Source organism: Lolium perenne, chromosome 6, assembly GCF_019359855.2.
Source record: "Lolium perenne isolate Kyuss_39 chromosome 6, Kyuss_2.0, whole genome shotgun sequence".
NCBI classification, from domain to species: domain Eukaryota; kingdom Viridiplantae; phylum Streptophyta; class Magnoliopsida; order Poales; family Poaceae; genus Lolium; species Lolium perenne.
The window spans coordinates 54,808,246-54,819,894 of NC_067249.2; positions in this window are offsets into that span (position 1 = coordinate 54,808,246).

Below are 11,649 nucleotides of genomic sequence, written 5' to 3' on the forward strand. Positions count from 1 at the left end.
ACTATGGTTATCACTATTGCATAAAAACCAAAACCACTACTTTCATAACTATGAATATGACTATGTGGTGGGCAATGGAACCATGGATTGTGTTGATATGGTGGAGGTTCCATTGCACGGGTTTATATCCATCTAGGATTAAACAACAAATGTCGCCAGTGATTCTTGTGCCGTAATACCCGTGTTAACCATAAGATCTGGAGTGGGACGGAGTAGTCAAAAGTGTTTCCACCTCTCGTACATCAACGGATGCGCTTACCGTAGACACTTGACCCAGGTTGGGCAAGCGGTGGGGTGGGGATCCCATTCTAATTCCCCACGGTAAGTGGTCTATGATGGGTTGCAGCTACCGGCGAAGGAGTTTGGTTAACGAGTCCCAAACTGTTGTCGTGGTCGGGGTCCATCCTTAAGTGGTATAAGAGGACCGACGAGGACCCAGGGTTGGGGTATGCAACAAAGGGTGGGTGTGCGAGGTAGCGGAGGAACATGATTGGCTAGACCTTATACCGGGCCTCACACCATAGGAAGTGTGGACGGGTTGCGCGCCCGGTTGGCACCAAGGTTAAGATCTCTTATGGGTAAAGCAACACACCTCTGCAGAGTGTAATGAATCGTGACCTGTCACTCCCTGTTCCGGGATATGGAACTGCGAACGCGGCCGGAAAGGAGCTCCATGAAGTTCTAGTAAACCGGTGAAGGCTGACGGACATAGTTCTTCTGAATAAAAGCAACCTTTCGAAGAAATGATTATGAAAACCTGCATTGGTATTAGACTTTCTGGTCTAATGCCGTAGCTAGTGCATTAAACACCTCTTTCCTATAATGAACTTGTTGAGTACGCTCGTACTCATACCACTCTTAAATCCCCTGCTTAGATATGGAGGCATCGAAGGAGTATCCACAGTGCAACTCGAAGGCCAAGGAGTCAACAACTACTCGAGGAGACAAGACCCTGTCAGAGGAGTCAGATACCACATACATCAAGGAGAAAACCTAGTTTAGCCATAGAAGGGAACTAGTTTCCTAAACCTAGCTCCTATTTAGCTAGAATCTATTCTTAGCCTCTTTAGCTAGTTAAATACTCTACAAATAGAGTTCGTGATAAGACTAGTCTACGAGTCGTTCTTCTGGAGTTATCTGCAGTTTTACCTCATTGTAAAGTAGGAGGCTGTGATGATCTTATGTAATGTAGTCCGTGTGTAATTCTATAGACATGCCTTGGACCCGCATATGTTTCTGTTGTACCACTCTGAGCGATATAATACTAGTGGAACGGTGTTTCATTGGTGTTATATCAGACTTGCATACTACACCATGCAGTGGTATGCCGGGTCACCACATCACCCCAGAAATTATCTGTGTTATCGTTTTACCTGCTCGGGACGAGCAGAACTAAGCTTGGGGATGCTGATACGTCTCCGACGTATCGATAATTTCTTATGTTCCATGCCACATTATTGATGTTATCTACATGTTTTATGCACACTTTATGTCATATTCGTGCATTTTCTGGAACTAACCTATTAACAAGATGCCGAAGTGCGATTCTTGTTTTCTGCTGTTTTGGTTTCAGAAATCCTAGTAACGAAATATTCTCGGAATTGGACGAAATCAACGCCCGGGGGCCTATTTTTCCACGAAGCTTCCGAAGTCCGAAGACGAAACGAAGTGGGGCCACGGGTGCCCAAACCCTAGGGCGGTGCGGCCCCCACGGCCGCGCGCCGGCCTATGGTGTGGGGCCCCTGTGCCCCCTCCTGACTTGCCCTTCCGCCTACTTAAAGCCTCCGTGACGAAACCCCCAGTACCGAGAGTCACGATACGGAAAACCTTACTGAGACGCCGCCGCCGCCGATCCCATCTCGGGGGATCCAGGAGATCGCCTCCGGCACCTTGCCGGAGAGGGGATTCATCTCCCGGAGGACTCTACGCCGCCATGGTCGCCTCCGGTGTGATGTGTGAGTAGTCTACCCCTGGACTATGGGTCCATAGCTGTAGCTAGATGGTTGTCTTCTCCCCATTGTGCTATCATTGTCGGATCTTGTGAGCTGCCTAACATGATCAAGATCATCTATCTGTAATTCTATATGTTGCGTTTGTTGGGATCCGATGAATAGAGAATACTTGTTATGTTGATTATCAAAGTTATATCTATGTGTTGTTTATGATCTTGCATGCTCTCCGTTACTAGTAGATGCTCTGGCCAAGTAGATGCTTGTAACTCCAAGAGGGAGTATTTATGCTCGATAGTGGGTTCATGCCTGCATTGACACAGGACAGTGATGAGAAAGTTCTAAGGTTGTGTTGTGCTATTGCCACTAGGGATAAAACATTGATGCTATGTCTAAGGATGTAGTTGTTGATTACATTACGCACCATACTTAATGCAATTGTCTGTTGCTTTGCAACTTAATACTGGAAGGGGTTCGGATGATAACCTGAAGGTGGACTTTTTAGGCATAGATGCAGTTGGATGGCGGTCTATGTACTTTGTCGTAATGCCCAATTAAATCTCACTATACTCATCATGATATGTATGTGCATGGTCATGCTCTCTTTATTTGTCAATTGCCCAACTGTAATTTGTTCACCCAACATGCTGTTTGTCTTATGGGAGAGACACCTCTAGTGAACTGTGGACCCCGGTCCAATTCTCTTTACTGAAATACAATCTACCAATCTTTGTTTCTTTTTACGCAAACAATCATCTTCCACACAATACGGTTAATCCTTTGTTACAGCAAGCCGGTGAGATTGACAACCTCACTGTTTCGTTGGGGCAAAGTACTTTGGTTGTGTTGTGCAGGTTCCACGTTGGCGCCAGAATCCCTGGTGTTGCGCCGCACTACATCCCGCCGCCATCAACCTTCAACGTGCTTCTTGGCTCCTCCTGGTTCGATAAACCTTGGTTTCTTTCTGAGGGAAAACTTGCTGCTGTGCGCATCATACCTTCCTCTTGGGGTTCCCAATGAACGTGTGAGTTACACGCCATCAGCGGCGTGCCGGAACAGAGACTCCTGTCCCCCAGATCTTGGCTTCGCGATGGCGGCGACTCTGGAAGGTTTCTCGTACCGTGGCTTTTCCGTCTCGAGGTTTTAGGTCGAGGGGCTTCTTATAGGCGAAGAGGCGGCGTCAGAAGGTCAACGGACCGACGACACCATAGGGCCGCGCGGCTAGGGGGTGGGCCGCGCCACCCTATCATCTGGGGCCCCTGTGGCCCCCCTCTGGCGGCTCTCGGGTGTTCTGGATGCTTCCGGGCAAAATAGGAACCTGGGCGTTGATTTCTTCCAATTCCGAGAATATTTCTTTACTAGGATTTCTGAAACCAAAAACAGCAGACAAAGAATCGGCACTTCGGCATCTTGTTAATAGGTTAGTTCCAGAAAATGCACGAATATGACATAAAATGTGCATAAAACATGTAGATATCATCAATAATGTGGCATGGAACATAAGAAATTATCGATACGTCGGAGACGTATCAGAGCCCTCCGGTGATGATTCCCCTCTCCGGCAGGGTGCCGGAGGCAATCTTCAGAACCCCCCGAGATGGGGTTTGACGGCGGCGGCGTCTCTGGAACTTTTCTCGTATCGTGGCTCTCGGTACTAGGGTTTTCGCGACGAAGAGAATAAATAGGCGAAGGGTGATACGTCTCAAACGTATCTATAATTTCTTATGTTCCATGCTACTTTTATGATGATACTCACATGTTTTATACACATTATATGTCGTTATTATGCATTTTCCGGCACTAACCTATTGACAAGATGCCGAAGAGCCAGTTGCTGTTTTCTGCTGTTTTTGGTTTCAGAAATCCTAGTAAGGAAATATTCTCGGAATTGGACGAAATCAACGCCCAGGGTCCTATTTTCACACGAAGCTTCCAGAGGACCGAAGAGGATAAGAAGTGGGGCCACGAGGCGGCCACACGCTAGGGCGGCGCGGCCAGGGCTTGGGCCGCGCCGGCCTGTTGTGTGGGGCCCCCGTGGCGCCTCTTGACCTACCCTTCCGCCTACTTAAAGTCTTCGTCGCGAAACCCCCAGTACCGAGAGCCACGATACGAAAAACCTTCCAGAGACGCAGCCGCCGCCAATCCCATCTCGGGGGATTCAGGAGATCGCCTCCGGCACCCTGCCGGAGAGGGGAATCATCTCCCGGAGGACTCTTCATCGCCATGATCGCCTCCGGATTGATGTGTGAGTAGTTCACCCCTGGACCATGGGTCCATAGCAGTAGCTAGATGGTCGTCTTCTCCTAATTGTGCTATCATGCTCGATCTTGTGAGCTGTCTATCATGATCAAGATCGTTTCTTTGTAATCCTACATGTTGTGTTTGTTGGGATCCGATGGATATTGAATACTATGTCAAGTTGATTATCAATCTATCATATATGTTGTTTATGTTCTTGCATGCTCTCCGTTGCTAGTAGAGGCTCTGGCCAAGTTGATACTTGTGACTCCAAGAGGGAGTATTTATGCTCGATAGTGGGTTCATGCCTCCATTAAATGCAGGACAAAGGATGTGAGAAAGTTCTAAGGTTGTGGATGTGCTGTTGCCACTAGGGATAAAACATCGATGCTTTGTCTAAGGATATTTGTGTTGATTACATTACGCACCATACTTAATGCAATTGTCTGTTGCTTGCAACTTAATACCGGAAGGGGTTCGGATGATATAACCTGAAAGTGGACTTTTTAGGCATAGATGCATGATGGATGGCGGTCTATGTACTTTGTCGTAATGCCCTGATTAAATCTCATAGTACTCATCATGATATATGTATGTGCATTGTTATGCCTTCTTTATTTGTCAATTGCCCAACTGTAATTCGTTCACCCAACATGCTATTTATCTTATGGGAGAGACACCGCTAGTGAACTGTGGACCCCGGTCTATTCTTTACATCTGAAATACAATCTACTGCAATACTTGTTCTTTACTGTTCTTCGCAAACAATCATCTTCCACACAATACGGTTAATCCTTTGTTCACAGCAAGCCGGTGAGATTGCCAACCTCACTGTTACGTTGGGGCAAAGTACTTTGGTTGTGTTGTGCAGGTTCCACGTTGGCGCCGGAATCCCTGGTGTTGCGCCGCACTATACTTCGCCGCCATCAACCTTCAACATGCTTCTTGGCTCCTCCTGGTTCGATAAACCTTGGTTTCTTTCTGAGGGAAAACTTGTTACTGTCTGCATCACACCTTCCTCTTGGGGTTCCCAACGGACGTGTGTTAATTGCACGCATCAAACTCTTTTTCTGGCGCCGTTGCCAGGGAGATCAAGACACGCTGCAAGGGGAGTCTCCACTTCCAATCTCTTTACTTTGTTTTTGTCTTGCTTTATTTTATTTACTACTTTGTTTGCTGCACTAAAACAAAACACAAAAAAATAGTTGCTAGTTTTACTTTATCTACTGTCTTGTTCTCTATGTCAAAAACACAAAAAAATTAGTTACTTGCATTTACCTTATCTAGTTTGCTTTATTTACTACTGTTAAAATGAATACTCCTGAGAACACTAAGTTGTGTGACTTCACTAGTTAGGCTTAATGGAAAACAACAACAAAATGAGAGATCTTTATGAACTTTATCTTGAATTAGGATATGATGTGTTTGAAGAGAGAATTAAAAAACCCATGGAACTTTATATGCATGCTAATGGGAATGTTATTAGTATGAATGCTTTGAACACCATTGTTGCTAATGCTATGGAAAATTGTAAGCTTGGGGAAGCTGGTTTTGATGAGCATGATATCTTTAGTCCCCAAAGTTTTGAAGAGAAAATTTTCTTTGATGATACTTTGCCTCCTATTTATGATGATTATAATGATAGTGGTCTTTTGGTGCCGCCTACTATGGAGAGTAAATTTTATTATGATTATACTATGCCTCCTACACTTGATGAGAATAATAATGATAGCTACTTTGTTGAATATGCTCCCACTACAACTAATAAAATTGATTATGCTTATGTGGAGAGTAATAATTTTATGCATATAGCTCATGATAAGAATGTTTCATTTGATAGTTATATTGTTGAGTTTGTTCATGATGCTACTGAAAATCTTTATGAGAGAGGAAAATATGGTTGTAGAAATTTTCGTGTTACTAAAACACCCCTCTTTTTGCTGAAAATCTTGAAGTTACACTTGTTTAATCTTTCTATGCTTGTTGCATTATGCTTCATGAATTTATTTATTTACAAGATTCCTTTTCATAGGAAGTGGGTTAGGCTTAAATTTGTTTCATACTTGCTTTTTGATGCTCTCTTTTTGCTTCAACTCTCATCCTTATGTGAGCATCATTAAAATTGCTGAGCCCATCTTAATGGCTATAAAGAAAGAACTTCTTGGGAGATAACCCATGTGTTTATTTTGCTACTATTTTGTTGAGTCTTGGAAGTTGTTATTACTGTAGCAACCTCTCCTTATCTTTATTTTATTGCATTGTTGTGCCAAGTAAAGTCTTTGATAGTAAAGTCAATACTAGATTTGGATTACTGCGCAGAAACAGATTTCTTGCTGTCACGAATCTGGGTAGAATTCTCTGTAGGTAACTCAGAAAAATCTGCAAATTTACGTGTGTGATCCTCAGGTATGTACGCAACTTTCATTCAATTTGAGCATTTTCATCTGAGCAAGTTAAGTGCCCCTGTAAAATTCGTCTGTTCTATTTTGACAGATTCTGCCTTTTATTTCGCATTGCCTGTTTTGCTATGTTTGATGGATTTCTTTGTTCCATTAACTTTCAGTAGCTTTGTGCAATGTCCAGAAGTATTAAGAATGATTATGTCACCTCTAAATGTATGAATTTTTAATTATGCACTAACCCTCTAATGAGTTTGTTTCGAGTTTGGTGTGGAGGAAGTTTTCAAGGGTCAAGAGAGGAGGATGATACAATATGATCAAGAAGAGTGAAAAGTCTAAGCTTGGGGATGCCCCCGTGGTTCATCCCTGCATATTTCAAGAAGACTCAAGCATCTAAGCTTGGGGATGCCCAAGGCATCCCCTTCTTCATCGACAACATTATCAGGTTCCTCTAGTGAAACTATATTTTTATTCAGTCACATCTTATGTGCTTTGCTTGGAGCGTCTGTTTGCTTTAGTTTTTGTTTTGTTTGAATAAAGTCGGATCCCACAATCCTTTATATTGGAGATATTATGCTCCGCTGTTTCGTATGAACACATGTGTTCTTAGCTTTATCTTTAATGTTCATTGCGAAAGTTGAACTACCTCATTCATTGATATATGGTTGGAAACGGAAAATGCCGCATGTGGTAAATGGTATAATGTCTTGAATAATGTGATACTTGGCAATTGTTGTGCTCATATAGATCATGTTTAAGCTCTTGCATCATGTACTTTGTACCTATTAATGAATAACTACATAGAGCTTGTTAAAATTTGGTTTGCATGATTGTTCTCTCTAAGTCTAGATATTTTCTGGTTGAGGTGTTTGAACAACAAGGAGACGATGTAAAGTCTTATAATGCTTACAATATGTTTATATGTGAGTCTTGCTGCACCGTTTTATACTTGAGTTTGCTTCAAACAACCTTGCTAGCCTAGCCTTGTATTGAGAGGAATTCTTCTCGTGCATCCAAATCCTTGAGCCAATAACCATGCCATTTGTGTCCACCATACCTACCTACCACATGGTATTTCTCCGCCATTCCAAAGTACATTACTTGAGTGCTACCTTTAAAATTCCATTCTTTACCTTTACAATATATAGCTCATGGGACAAAATAGCTTAAAAACTATCGTGGTGAAGAATATGTACTTATGTGTCTTATTTCTTAATAAGTTGCTTGTTGTGTGGTAACCATGTTTTATGGGGACGCCATCAACTCTTTTACCTTTGTTGAATATCATGTGAGTTGCTATGCATGTTCATCTTGTCTGAAGTAAGGGCGGTTTTCACAATCAAATGGTTTGAGTATGCATACTGTTAGAGAAGAACATTGGGCCGCTAACTAAAGCCATGATTCATGGTGGAAGTTTCAGTTTGGACATAAAACCTCAATCTCTTATGAGAATATTAACTGTTGTTGAATGCTTAAGCATTAAAAGAGGAGTCCATTATCTGTTGTCTATGTTGTCCCGGTATGGGTGTCTAAGTTGAGAATGATCAAAAAGCGAGAAATCCAGTGCGAACCTTCTCCTTAGACCCTTGTACAGGCGGCATAGAGGTACCCCTTTGTGACACTTGGTTGAAACATATGTTATGCAATGATAATCCGTGTTAACCCAAGCTAATTAGGACAAGGTGCGAGCACTATTAGTATACTATGCATGAGGCTTGCAACTTATAAGATGTCTTATACATAACTCATATGCTTTATTACTACCGTTGACAAAATTGTTTCTTGTTTTCAAAATGAAAAGCTCTAGCACAAAAATAGTAATCCATGCTTCCCTCTGCGAAGGGCATTTCTTTTACTTTATTGTTGAGTCAGTTTACCTATTCTTTCTATCTTAGAATCAAACACTTGTGTAAACTGTGTGCATTGATTCTTACATGTTTACCTATTGCACTTGTTATATTACTTTGTGTTGACAATTATCCATGAGATATACATGTTGAAGTTGAAAGCAACCGCTGAAACCTATATCTTCCTTTGTGTTGTTTCAAAGCTTTCTACTAAGAATTTATTGCTTATGAGTTAACTGTTATGCAAGACTTATTGATGCTTGTCTTGAAAGTACTATTCATGAAAAAGTCTTTGTTATATGATTCATTTGTTTACTCATTATCTTCATCATTGCTTCGAATCGCTGCATTCATCTCATGTGCTTTACAATAGTATTGATCAAGATTATGATAGCATGTCACTTCAGAAATTATCTTTGTTATCGTTTACCTACTCGAGGGCGAGTAGGAACTAAGCTTGGGGATGCTTGATACGTCTCAAACGTATCTATAATTCTTATGTTCCATGCTACTTTTATGATGATACTCACATGTTTTATACACATTATATGTCGTTATTATGCATTTTCCGGCACTAACCTATTGACAAGATGCCGAAGAGCCAGTTGCTGTTTTCTGCTGTTTTTGGTTTCAGAAATCCTAGTAAGGAAATATTCTCGGAATTGGACGAAATCAACGCCCAGGGTCCTATTTTCACACGAAGCTTCCAGAAGACCGAAGAGGATAAGAAGTGGGGCCACGAGGCGGCCACACGCTAAGGCGGCGCGGCCAGGGCTTGGGCCGCGCCGGCCTGTTGTGTGGGGCCCCCGTGGCGCCTATTGACCTACCCTTCCGCCTACTTAAAGTCTTCGTCGCGAAACCCCCAGTACCGAGAGCCACGATACGGAAATACTTCCAGAGACGCAGCCGCCGCCAATCCCATCTCGGGGGATTCAGGAGATCGCCTCCGGCACCCTGCCGGAGAGGGGAATCATCTCCCGGAGGACTCTTCATCGCCATGATCGCCTCCGGATTGATGTGTGAGTAGATCACCCCTGGACCATGGGTCCATAGCAATAGCTAGATGGTCGTCTTCTCCTAATTGTGCTATCATGCTCGATCTTGTGAGCTGTCTATCATGATCAAGATCGTTTCTTTGTAATCCTACATGTTGTGTTTGTTGGGATCCGATGGATATTGAATACTATGTCAAGTTGATTATCAATCTATCATATATGTTGTTTATGTTCTTACATGCTCTCCGTTGCTAGTAGAGGCTCTGGCCAAGTTGATACTTGTGACTCCAAGAGGGAGTATTTATGCTCGATAGTGGGTTCATGCCTCCATTAAATCTGGGACAGTGACAGAAAGTTCTAAGGTTGTGGATGTGCTGTTGCCACTAGGGATAAAACATCGATGCTTTGTCTAAGGATATTTGTGTTGATTACATTACGCACCATACTTAATGCAATTGTCTGTTGCTTGCAACTTAATACCGGAAGGGGTTCGGATGATATAACCTGAAAGTGGACTTTTTAGGCATAGATGCATGCTGGATGGCGGTCTATGTACTTTGTCGTAATGCCCTGATTAAATCTCATAGTACTCATCATGATATATGTATGTGCATTGTTATGCCTTCTTTATTTGTCAATTGCCCAACTGTAATTCGTTCACCCAACATGCTATTTATCTTATGGGAGAGACACCACTAGTGAACTGTGGACCCCGGTCTATTCTTTACATCTGAAATACAATCTACTGCAATACTTGTTCTTTACTTTTCTTCGCAAACAATCATCTTCCACACAATACGGTTAATTGTTTGTTCACAGCAAGCCGGTGAGATTGACAACCTCACTGTTACGTTGGGGCAAAGTACTTTGGTTGTGTTGTGCAGGTTCCACGTTGGCGCCGGAATCCCTGGTGTTGCGCCGCACTATACTTCGCTGCCATCAACCTTCAACGTGCTTCTTGGCTCCTCCTGGTTCGATAAACCTTGGTTTCTTTCTGAGGGAAAACTTGCTACTGTCTGCATCACACCTTCCTCTCGGGGTTCCCAACGGACGTGTGTTAATTGCACGCATCAAAGGGGCAGAGTCGGGGGACGCTCGAGGGGCCCACCCCATATGGCGGCGCGGCCAGGGGTGGGGCCACGCCCCCCTATGGTGTGGCCGCCTCGCGTCCCCTCTTCGTCTCCTCTTCGGTGTTCTGGAAGGCTCCATGGAAAATAGGACCGTGGGTTTTTGTTTCGTCCAATTCCGAGAATATTTTCTGTGTAGGATTTCTGAAACCAAAAACAGCAGAAAATAGGAACTGGCGCTTCGGCATCTTGTTAATAGGTTAGTACCGGAAAATGCATCAAAATGATGTAAAGTGTATATAAAACATGTGAGTATTATCATAAAACTAGCATGGAACATAAGAAATTATAGATACGTTTGAGATGTATCAACAACGCGCACCACGTGCTCGACGACGGGTCAACAAGGTAAAAAGAAAATTCCAAGTCCCATTCGATTTAATTTGTGAGCAGAAATTGAGCCCGGATATTGGTAGGAACGGTAACGCCTCGTTCATGGAGACGTTGGATGTGGTTGACATTGCCATTCCTCCACTCGCTCCGTTCGACGTTAGAGTGGTGGAAGGACGCCACGACGGAGATCATGGAGAGACGAAGACTATCTCGTGAAGGGGAGGGTGGTGGTGTATCGGCTACACATGGAGGTGGTGGCGATGAAGGTGGCGATGGTCCTATCTCCGTTTGATGCAGGTGGTGAGAGGAGATGGTTAGGAGATGCATCAACTTTTTGCTATGAACTATGCACGATTTTCTATGATTGTGTCGTGGCAATTTGATCTAAAACTATGAAGTATGCATCACTTGTTTGCACTTGGTAGTTTGATATGCAGACTGTGAAAAACCCTGCGTTTACGGATTCAGATGTTGCTATCGCAGAACATAGCCCGTAATCAAATCTGTAAAACATAATATTTCTATAGTACAAGTGCCCGTGCGTTGCCACGGGTACTCAAATTTCATTTCTCAATGCACATATATAATTCACAACTCACTATGAAAATTTAAAACGTAGCGAATCGACGAAAAGGATAGGCCGCTATTTTTCCTCATAACATGTCAATACAATGCATGCAAAAGTTCACGTGTCTAAAAAAGCAACAATATATTCCACAATTAATAAAACAAGGAGAAGGTGAGTTCATTTTTGACAGCCG